Source organism: Geotrypetes seraphini, chromosome 1 (assembly GCF_902459505.1).
Source record: "Geotrypetes seraphini chromosome 1, aGeoSer1.1, whole genome shotgun sequence".
Lineage (NCBI taxonomy): Eukaryota > Metazoa > Chordata > Amphibia > Gymnophiona > Dermophiidae > Geotrypetes > Geotrypetes seraphini.
The window spans coordinates 433,935,926-433,947,693 of NC_047084.1; the positions used below are offsets into that span (position 1 = coordinate 433,935,926).

The window sequence follows — 11,768 nt, forward strand, 5'->3', positions numbered from 1 at the left end:
GATTGTGGCCCTCAAGGAGGGACTTTGAGATCCCTGGTCCACACAGATGAGGGTGTGCCATGTGACTAGTTTTCATCCACTGGGAGAGCTTGTGAAGGCACATCTCTTGTGTTTCCATCCCCTCAAAATTCCAACAGCAGCTTTACTTGTAATCACTGAATATGGCTCCTTCTCGGCACCACCTCAGTTCCCAGATTATCTTGTAAATTAGCCCTTTGTTTCTTAGACTCAGAGTTATTCTCATGATGTAGCTCTTCACTTAAAATCTTTAAGGCGTGTTGGGTCAGTCCTCAAATTTGCTTGCTCAGCTCAAAGTATGGTCCCCCTAAACTAGTGGGCACTACTGAATTGTCACCTTCTATGGAGACAGGCATTGATAGAGTGGTAAGCCCTAAGCTTAAATGTTTCCGCTCACACAGCTAATAAGCAAAAATAGTTCTGGTTGGCAAAAAAAAGTGTCATAGTTTTAAATTTCTCAAATCTCTTATTTCTGGATCATTCAGAAATTTCTTTTTAGTATCCTGAACAAAATGTCTCACACATTACATAGGTCTATCTGGTTAAGAAAGTCTGTCTAGCTATCACTACATCTTGAAGGATACATCTCAGCTGCCAGGCAAATAAAATAATTTCATATCTTTCCCCCCCTTTTTATCAAAGTGCACTGCCAAGCAGCACCAGCTAAATGCCGAGCCGCCCATAGGATTAGGATGGGCAGCTCAGCAGCACGTTTTGATAAGGGGGGGGGGGTGTTTGTCTTTTGAATACCACAATCTTGGCTAGTAAAGTACACAAGCCCCACCTTTTTCATGCCTAACTACAAGATTATGTAATAATTTAGTCAGCAATTTTATAGACCCTCCTATAACCTGTGCACAGCATGTAAAACAGACCAAGTATGTAAGCATATACCCATATTGTTTCTAATAATTGCCTACCTTAAATAATGGTCCACACCCCCACCACCCTCCGGCAGCACTGAAAAGCCCTGTAAATTTCATTTTTAAGCCAAATTAAGATTCCCCCCAATAATAACCCATACCCTAGAATTCATAGTAACTGGCTCTGCTCTCTTCCACTCTGCTCCCCCCCCCCCCCCAAGCCCAACACTATAACCATGAGAAGAGGTAAAAAGAGAGATTCAAGCATCCCAAGGGAGAGTGGAGGAGAGCAAAACACCCACTTTTTTAGGTTCATACACCCTTTTTTTCTGCTGGAATGCCTCATGCTCGTACTGTGGCTGAATCATTTCATCATGCACCTGCCAATGTCACACTGAGACTACTCTGAAACTGACATGTTCGACAACTACAAAAAGTGATTAAAAAAAAAAAATCCCCACAATGCTGAAGATTTGAGCACAGCATATCTATAAAATGCAGACAGAAATATTTCCAGTCTAGGAGATGAAGCATAAAAAGCTTTTGCACAAAGAGATAATGGTCATTTTTACAAGTAGAAAATCTTTCATTGTTTTTCAAGAGATACATACTTCCAGTGTCTTTCTTGTGGTTTTAAGCTCCTTTACTCATCATATCAGGGCTTACCAAACTTTTTGGGGCTACCACTCCATAGTTGCAGCTGCAGCAAAATGGCACACCTATGTACTTCCGAGGCTGGTCTGCAACCCCATTTGGGGTTCTGACCCACAGTCTGAGAAGCCCTGCCTTATACCCTAACAAACTCTGAAATTTATATCTTTCCATTGCTGAATGCATATCCCAGCATGAGAAATAAAGCTGTCTATGCAGTTGTCAGAAGCAGCCTAAGTCATAAAAACAAAAAAATTAACTACTACAGTGTATTGCAAACTGTGTACCGTGGCAAGATTCTGGGTGTGACGCAAGACATCGGTGCTGGCTGCTTACAGGTTGTGCCTATCACAGTGAGAGGCACATCCTGTAGGCAGTCAGCTAATGCCTCTCTTTCTCCAGCAACCCCCATCAGCGTAGTAATAACAGGTTCGAGGGCCTCTGTGCATGCGCAGCCATACACGTCATGATGTCACACGTGTGAGATGTCATCACGTTGACATCCACGCACTTACAAATGCCCTTCGGCCGCAACTTTAAAAAGGTTTGCAGAACACTGGACTACTGGGTCAGATAAAATCCTTCTTTCAAGAGTGACCAATCCAGTAGCTGGCAGACCAAGTAGCTGGCAGAATCCCCAAGTAGCAAGATTCCACACTACCTACCCCAAGGGATAAGCAATAGCTTTCCTCCATGTCTTCCTTAACAGCAGTTTATGGATTTTTCTTCAAGAAACTTGTCCAAACCATTTTAAACCCAGATAGCTATCTACTTTAACCACATCCTGTGGCAACAACCAATATTCAAGTTATTTGACGATACTTTGTCTTATTTTCTATCTCTTTCCTAATAATTCCTAACATTCTTTTTGGGGAGCCACTGCATACTAAGCAGATTTCAATGCATCATCCTAGATTTTTTTTTTTCTTGAGTGGTGACTCCTAAAGAGGAATCTAGCATCAAGTAACTATGATTTGGATTTTCTTCCCAATATGCATCACAATATATTCTATCTGATATTTGGAAGCCCAATCCTGTTGCCTCCCAAGAACTTCCTGCAACTTTTCATAGTCCACATTGAATAGTTTCATTTGCAAATTTAATCACCCTCATTGATTGTTCCCTTTTACACATCATTTATAAATAAGCTAAAAAGCACCGGTCCCAATACAGATCCCAATGGCACTCCACTACTGATATTCCTCTAATGAGAGATGTCAGAGAAAGGGCGGGACCGCCGGAAGAGGAAGCAGCGTAGCGCAGGGCTCAGAGAAGGGGCAGGACCGCCGGCAGAGGAAGCAGCTGGGCTCACTGGCATCTGGAAACAAGGTAGACAGCTTCTCCATGGGGGAGGGGGGGAGGCTGTGGGGGTGCGAGCGGTTCTTCGGGTGGGAGTGCGAGCAGTCCATCGGGGTGGGAGTGCGAGCGGTGGGGTTGCGAGCGGTCCTTCCGGATGATGAATCGGGCGTCGGGGGAGGGAGGGGCATCAGGCTTTCAGGATGGGGACAGGACTTCAAGGGGGGACAGGCAGACCTTCAAGGGGGGACAGACTTCAAGGGGGGGCAGCCAGAGGAGAGTCGGGGCAGCGAACGGAGAGTCAGGGCAGCGAACGGAAAGTCGGGGCGGGTGAAAGGAGAGTCGGGGCAGCCAGAGGAGAGTCGGGGCAGCGAACGGAGAGTCGGGGCAGCCAGAGGAGAGTCGGGGCAGTGAACGGAAAGTCGGGGCAGTGAACGGAAAGTCGGGGCGGGTGAAAGGAGAGTCGGGGCAGCCAGAGGAGAGTCGGGGCGGCATGCACAGTATACCCATGAGCGCGGTATATAAAAATTTCTTTACATAAATGTGTGTTTCCCGCGCGCTATACCCGTGTGCGCGTTTTACACGGGTGCGCGTTATCTACGTGAAAATACGGTACATCTTCAACATATTTTAAGGGCTTCTTCTATCAAACTGCGCTAGCAATCTGTAACACAGTGAGCCGCACTGAATGGCCCGCACTTCTCCCGACGCTCAAAGAGTTCCTATGAGCGTCGGGAGCAGCGCAGGCAATTCAGAGCAGCTCCCTGCGCTAAAAACTGCTATCACAGTTTGATAGACGAGGCCATAAATGAACTTTGATGCACTTTCAAGCCTATTTTTAAGCTATTAGGGAATAGCAGGTCAAAAATGTGACTTGGTGAATTTTGTAGCCAAAAAAATGCTCTTTCAGATGGTGCAAGAAAGATGTATAGTTGTGATATATCCAAAAATGACTCAGATATCATGAAAAGTCAATAATATATGATAACACTTTCAATTGTAATAGATGCTTGATGTCCAATGGTATAATGTAGGAACAGCATAGGCTTTGTACCAAATTAAAACTGAAGGAAAAAGCCTCAGACAAGGGCCCTGTACCGATCAGCGGAAGATAAGTGGAAATGTTTTTCTTCTATCTTTTTTGTTTTCTATATCACAGCACAGCATAGAGCTTTTTTCATCTTTCATTGAAGGTTTTTTGCCAATGAGGTGACCGCTCAACCACCTTTAGTAAACCATTTTTGTGGAGGTGGGAGGGCCCTTGTCTGAGGCTTTTTCCTTCAGTTTTAATTTGGTACAAAGCCTATGCTGTTCTTACATTATACCATTGGACATCAAGCATCTATTACAATTAAAAGTGTTATCATATACATTTGTGATATATGACATTAAATATAGGTACAAATCACAAAATTATTGTACAGTTTTTTAACTTTCCTGTGATTTCACAACTGAAAATACCTAATACAGGTTTTATGAAATCAAACACACATTACATATCCACATTAATAAAATAAACTAAAACCCAAAAATTAATTAGTATGTTTGTGTAGAGTTCTCAGATCCACAAACTTCACGCTCAACTGTGAAATAAGTAACGGTTGCTAATCAGGACCATCATAGCTCTCGTATTGTCCCGTTCCACCCTAATCAAGTGAAAATCAAAAATTCCAACTTAGCTGCTATATGGGGCGGATCTTCCAACGTCAGCTTTCCTCTGCTTATCAGTGCTGAATATCTGCTTACTCCCTGTCATTATCTAAACCAGGGGTGTCCAACCTGCGGCCCCGTGAAGTATTTTGTGCGGCCCTGGTCGAGGGCAATGCAGTGTTTTCCTCTGCTGCCCCTGGGTGTTTACCGTCTTGCCGGCTCCCTCCTCTGTCTTGCTGCAGCGTTTGCGCAGCCCCTGAAACATTTTTTTTCAGCCAATGCGGCCCATGGAAGCCAAAAGGTTAGACACCCCTGATCTAAACTCTCGACTCGAGTTTCACATGCCTCATCATCAGGAAGGTGTAAACTTGTTGGTGGCAGGATTGCTATCTTCAATATAGGTACAAATTTGCATAACACTTTGTTCAACAATCTTAATAAAGATTTATCTCAAAGTGTAGTAGTGTGCCTAAAAGTTTATGGGGAAGTAAACAGCAATAATCTCTTCCAGTTCCTAAAATCTGAGCCCTATTGTGCTTTCTGTTCAGGAGCTATGTTGTGTCAAAATTTTGCCTGTGCATTCCATGACAAACTTTTTCATCAATTTTGTGGTTTCCCAGTGATACACCAAAGCATGCACCAATGATCAGAGTGGCGCATTTGGATTCAGTACAAAAGTTGTACTAGAAATATGACTTAGGGGGGTCCTTATATTAAGGTACGCTAACCGATTTCACACGCTAGAGATTAGCGCACGCTAAATGGTAAGGCGCCCATAAAATATAATTGATGCCTTAGCTGCTAAGGCTTAGCATTTAGCCGGTTAGTGTGCCTTAATAAAAGGACCCCTTTGTTTGGTCCAGAAACTATCCTTTCCACAACCTGAACCAAATGTCAACATTTTTCCACTATCTTCCATGGAACAAAAAAAGTGGCCCCAATAAAAAGGCCTCAAATTTCGGAAGAAGTTGAGATCCTGCACATATTCATTATATGTCTTATTGTACTTCCAGTAAAAATTTCATCAGCTTCTGAGATGGTCAAGTGGGAAGGCCTAGACTACTTTCATGAAGACAATTTATAATGTATTACACCCTTGAGAAGAAGTAGGGAACTGCAGGCCAGCAAGTCTGACTTCTGTGGTAAGTAAATTAATGGAAACACTTTTAAAACAGAGAAGAGACATTACTGGAATCCAGGGGATTACAAGACCCGAGGCAGCATGGATTCATTAAAGGCAGGTTTTGTCATACAAATCTGATCAATTTATTTGACTGGGTGACCAGAGAATTGGATAGAATGATCGCACTAGACGTAGTGTATTGAGAAAGGTGAAAATGACCACTGCTAAATATCCTTCAAGTTCAAGAGCCATGCCATAAAAGCAAGGCTGGACTACAGCATCTAGACCTCTGCTTCCGGGTATGAATCTTCAACTGAAGAACCTGTCTGCTTTCTTACTTCTTGCTTTCGCCATGAACAATAGCTTGAAACGCTGCCATCAACAGCGTCCACTCGCCTGGGTCCAAGATCTGTCTGCTGAGGAAGTTGGCTTGGACATTATCCACTCCCACGCCATGCACTGCTGATAGCGCCTGGAGATGACTTTCCACCCAATGAAAGAGCATGCAGGCTTCCAGACATAGAGATGCACTCTTGGTACCTCCCTAGCAAATGGCATATGCCACTGCTGTAGCATTGTCAGAGAAGGACTCTGACTTTCTAGAGATTTCTGCAATCTCATCAAAGCCAATCGAATGACACGGAGTGCCAGCCTGTTGATCGACCACTTCTCTTGAGAGGGCATCCAATGCCCCCGAATCAGATGACAGTTGCAATGAGCTCCCCAACCGAGAAGACTGGCATCTGTCATTATGACCACCCAGGAAACAATCTGAAGAGGTATGATCCAGGAGAGGAACCCAGGACAGAGCCACCACTTCACGCTGGCCCAAGCATCCAGTATCCAGGGTAGACACGTCTGTAACACATCTGTCTTTGGAGACAAGTGAGAGTGTAACACATGTGGTTTCTTGCCCTAGGTACCACATCTATTGTGGCCGCTATGGACCCCAGGACTTGGAGATAGTCCCACACCACACCGAAGGAGCGGACTTCTCTAGGAGACACGATATCTGAGTGCACAGCTTCTATAAGTGCCTCTGGTAGAGAGATGCAGCCAACAGTTGTATTGAACAGGACTCCCAGGCAGTGTTCCCTCTAAGCGGGCGGGTGTTGTGAGCAAACTTTTTTCACCGTGAGCCAAAAATATCGGGCGCCAGCAAGTTATGAGCCAACTCGCCCGATTCTCCTCTCGCCGCCCTGCCATCTGCCGTACGCCTCTTCCGATCGTGCGCTGTGACGAGAAACGTGTGCGCTGCGATGTAATATTTTGTGCGCCAGCGCACGCCAGCGCAGCTTAGCGGGAACACTGGTTCAAATGGTTTTATTTATTTCCCCAAATTTATTTTTGTTATACGCATTGAAAATATTTGATATTGCGTTTAAATCAAAATCTCAATAAACTTGAAACGAGTGCCCGTGAGATTGTGGGAGGGTTAAATACTCAAAACTTAGAAGTTTTTGCTACGCCAGCTTTCTGGTATCTTTACATACAGTGGCGTACCTAGCATATGTAACATCCGGGGCCCATCATTTCTTGGCACCCCCCCCCCATCTGTAAGAAAAACATGATTTTTAGTAACAAACCACACGTCACACATGAGTACCTAGGAAAAGGCAGCATCTTACATATTGCAGTGAGCAGTACATCAATACACCCATTGTAAAACTAAACAAGCCAGACCAGCACAGATCAATCCTACACCGTCAATCCTAACAGAAAACCATGTCTTTTGAACACACAGAACACAGAAAACACCTTCGCCTAGTAAGGAATATGTAATCACAAACTAACCCCTCCCTCTTTTACAAAACTGTAGTGTGGATTTTAGCTACGGAGGTAACAGCTCTGATGCTCATAAAATTCTGAGCATCAGAGCTGCTACCACCAAGGCTGGTGCTAAAAACGCTTCACAGTTTTGTAAAAGGGGGGATAAAATAAAAATACATAGACAAAGGTTAAATTGAACCAGCAAGAAGCTGGACTCTGCATACAATGCTTCACAGAAACAGTGACACATGTCTCCTAAAGCAATAAATAAATAGAAATTTTTTTCTACCTTTGTCTTCTGTGGTTTCTCCTTTCCTCATCTTCTTGTAACTCTCTTCCTTCCATCCACTGTCTGCCGTCTCTCTTCCCCTATATGGCATCTTCTCTCCTTCTATGCCCCTTCCAGAAACTGTATGCCTCCCCCTTCCATCTCTCCTTTCACCCCATTGGTCTGGCATCTCTCTCCTCGCCTTCCCTCTCCCACACCTCTCCTCATAGTCTGGTATCTCCCCTTCCCTGATTCTCTGGCATCTCTCTCCTTTCCTTTTCTTCCATCTTTCGCTCCCCCTCCCTGCTCTCACCTCTCCCCCTTCCTTTTCCCTTAGACTGGCATACCTTCCTCCTACGCTCCAAGCCCTGGCATCTCCTTTAATTCCCTCCCTCATCTTCCTTCTCCCTCCAGCTGGGTACCGCAACACTCTTCCCTGCAGCTCTGCACTTCCCCACAATTGCCATGCTTCGGTTCCTCTTCTTCCTTCCTTCCTCCCCCTCCCCCCCCCCCCCCGCGGGACCCTGCGGCACCATCAACTCTTACTCCCTCTAATGTCGGCCCTGCAGCTCCAGACTTCCTCGCACCTTCTCCCCTCCCCCTTTGGATCGCTATTATTTTAAATGTTATAGCCGCGGAGCTGTATCCATCAGTGGAGATGTCTAACCTCGGCCTGCCCCGGAACTCTTACTGCAGCAGCCGCCCGTCTAGGCAGGAACAGGAAGTCACTGTTGCAGTAAGAGTTCCGGGGCAGGCCGAGGTTAGACATCTCCACTGATGGATACAGCTCCGCGGCTATAACATTTAAAATAATAGCGATCCAAAGGGGGAGGGGAGAAGGTGCGAGGAAGTCTGGAGCTGCAGGGCCGACATTAGAGGGAGTAAGAGTTGATGGTGCCGCAGGGTCCCGCGGGGGGGGGGGGGGGGGGAGGAAGGAAGGAAGAAGAGGAACCGAAGCATGGCAATTGTGGGGAAGTGCAATCCCCCCAATGCGTCCCCTTACCTTACCGACGCGTGTGTGCGCTGTGAAGAGAAACTTTGCGCTGCGATGTAATATTTTGTGCGCGAGCGCAGGCCAACGCAGCTTAGCGGGAACACTGCTCCCAGGTACTCCAGTGATTGAGTCAGAATCAAATTGCTCTTTCGGTAAATTACAATTCAACCCAGATCCTCCAGGACTCATATCATCTGATCCACTGTACACCAACCATCTGACAACAAGGGGGCTCTATCAGCCAATCATCTAGTTAGGGATGCACTTGCAGTCTCATATTGCACAGGTGAGCCTCCCTTTCCAACCTTTCTAGCTCCTTGATATTCCCTCATTCACCTGCCTCTTCCCTGAAGTGGTAAAGCAACAGCCTGGTTGAAGACAAACTAACACTGAATGCTACCACTGTTGCCTTAAAGGGTCAGGACTGAGGATTGGCCCCTTCAACTCAGAAGTGAGTGCTAAGACTCAACCAATATTTACCAAGTCTTAGGTGTCTAGCCTACCTAGTGGCTGGACTCAGAGCCCATGATTGCTACTGTGCCCTGTCCGCGCTTACCACTAGACCACCAGAGGGGAGACAGGGAACAGGGCAGGGCAGTGGAACAGGGTACACCATTTGGCTCAGAATTTTTTTTTCTTGGGTTTTCCTCCTCTAAATGTAGGTGCGTCTTATGGTCAGATGCATCTTATAGAGCAAAAAATACAGTATATGGAGCCTCTCCCTGAGCCTTCAGACGGCACAGGCTCTATAGCAGGGGTAGGGAACTCCGGTCCTCGAGAGCCGTATTCCAGTCAGGTTTTCAGGATTTCCCCAATGAATATGCATTGAAAGCAGTGCATGCAAATAGATCTCATGCATATTCATTGGGGAAATCCTGAAAACCCAACTGGAATACAGTTCTCAAGGACCGGAGTTCCCTACCCCTGCTCTATAGCCTGAATGTGGCTTGTACTTTGACCACCTTTTCCACGCACCCGTTGAGGGAGTTCACAAACCAATCCATCAGATGTCAGAGCTGACATCAGAGGAAAGCCTTCCGGGTCGGGGGGGGGAGGGGGGAGGAGGAGATTCTCAGTTATTCCTTGCTGCACTTGCTCCTTCTGCCTTCAGCAGCTTGTTGGAGGAACACACAGCCAGTAGTGGTTCACATACTACATGTAGCTGACCCGGAAGCCTTCTCTTTGATGTCAGGGCATACAGTCCAGTGTGAACATAAAAACATGGATTCATTAGTGGTGCCTGTCTGTCCAGACTGTGCATGTTGGAGAGCAAGGGAGAGGACCATCCCCGCCCCCCCCCCCCCCACTACTTTTATTTGGTGTGGATTAGGTAGCAGATGCTCTGTATAACATTTTATGGGTCCTGGGTAAAGGTTCAGTTTAAGAACATAAGAATAGCTTTACTGGATCAGACCAGTGGTTCATCTATCCCAGTATCCTGTCTTCACAGAGGCCAATCCCAAGTCAAAAACCCAAATAGTAGCAGCATTCTGTGCCACCGAAAATGTAGTACGACAACCCCTAGGTCTTGTGCCTAGGATTTATCCAGTCAACAGCCCTGTTTTTAACTCATTCTGTTTTTCTAGCCATGCAGCAAACACTCATTTTACCTTATACTGTGCTTGGCCATTACTTGGCTTGGCGGAGCAAATGGCAGTACTTAAAACTGCAGAGCAAAATAAGAGATGCAAGCCTCATAGGCTTGCAAAAGCAGACAGGCTGCTAAAATGAAGCACCAAGGAAACATCTTCAAGTGGTGTAAAGTAAGTTTATTTAAATAATATCCAATCCATGTGAAGAGATTTGCAGGCACAGTTGCTGAAACACAACCATGTCAAATCTCTTACACATATGGACTGGATATTGTTTAAATAAATTCATATTTTACACCAGAGCCGTTTCCTTGGTGTCTCACTTTTTTCTTGTCTACTACTAAAAGGTTCTTCATTATTTCTTTAACACAAACCTTAGCCCAATTCAGTCTAGGTAGCCTCTGTATTGTTTGGTAGTATATCCAACTTTAGAGTTTCATATCTAACTTATTAAAAGGAAAAGTCTCTCAGGTTGAGGCAGCTAGCCATGCTCTAGGAAAAAAGAGCTGCTAAGAGCAGTCAGTGGGTGTATAAAGAAACTTTGCTCAATTTGTTCCTGACAACATGGAGCAGCTGGTGACTTTAGTAACTGTGACTGAAGAAATTAAATCAGGGCAGGTTTGCAAACAGAAAGAGTAGAATGAAAGAGTTTGAAAGGTGAAAAAAAAAAAGGAAAATAAGAGATGAAAACAAGTTACAGTATAGAGGAGCACTTAGGATAAGGTAGCAAGGGCTCACTCTGCCGCTGGATGGACTAAGCATCTGCCTAGGATGACAACCTAACCCTTCTATCTGAGCACCAGAGTCTTCCTTCGCTGTTTTGTTTTCAACGTTCCAAGGTTTGGGAAGTTATCTCCTGTTTGTATGTGGCTATTGGGGTTTTGCCAGGTACTTGTGACCTGGATTGTCTGCTGTGAAAACAGGATATTGGGCTACATGGGCCATTGGTCTGACCCAGTATAGTTATGTTGCAATGTTGAATGAGAAGCCTTTAAGGAGGGCACACAGCTGAAGGTTCACGTAAGCCCTAGGTGAAAGGGCATCAGCTACCCTTGAGGCGGCCCTGAAAATAGGAAGAAATTACAATAAAATAAGTACAATTTTGGGTGAAAGCGATCGGAAATTGAACTTTTTTTAATCTCTGAAAATTGCTTGTTTATTCTCTATGTGCTGAAAATTTCCAAATGGCCTCCACTTTTGCAACCCCGCTTATAAGCAGCAACACCGTCAGGCTCCAGATTAGAATCCAGCAGAAATCTAAACATAACGATAACACCCTGCAACAACACCGCTACTTTTATGCACGTCAAACAGCATAAGTTCTGTCACAAGCAGCACAGACTGCTTTTGCTAAGCCAAGTAGTGCCGTCCAACAACACGTCACTGCCATGCTGAGCCTCGCCGGATACTCACCGGACAAAGTGAAAGGCGCAGGTCAGCCCAGCCTATAACTTAGCTTTCGGGTTACAGGAGAGTAATGAAAGGAGGGAGGGGAAAAAGGAAGCTGGCACGCCCCATCGCACTCAACCAATAACAAAAGGCC

General features: G+C 45.4%; 1 protein-coding gene across 3 annotated transcripts in view; it reads right to left on the reverse strand.

Moving 5' to 3' along the window:
• FOCAD (focadhesin) overlaps positions 1-11,746 on the reverse strand; it is a 471,722-nt gene extending 459,976 nt beyond the window's left edge. For all 3 annotated transcript variants that reach the window (XM_033919504.1, XM_033919495.1, XM_033919513.1), the window contains exon 1: positions 11,639-11,746. The gene's annotated coding sequence lies outside the window, so the exon portion shown is untranslated. The remainder of the gene's footprint in view (positions 1-11,638) is intronic.
• Positions 11,747-11,768: the final 22 nt, after the last annotated feature.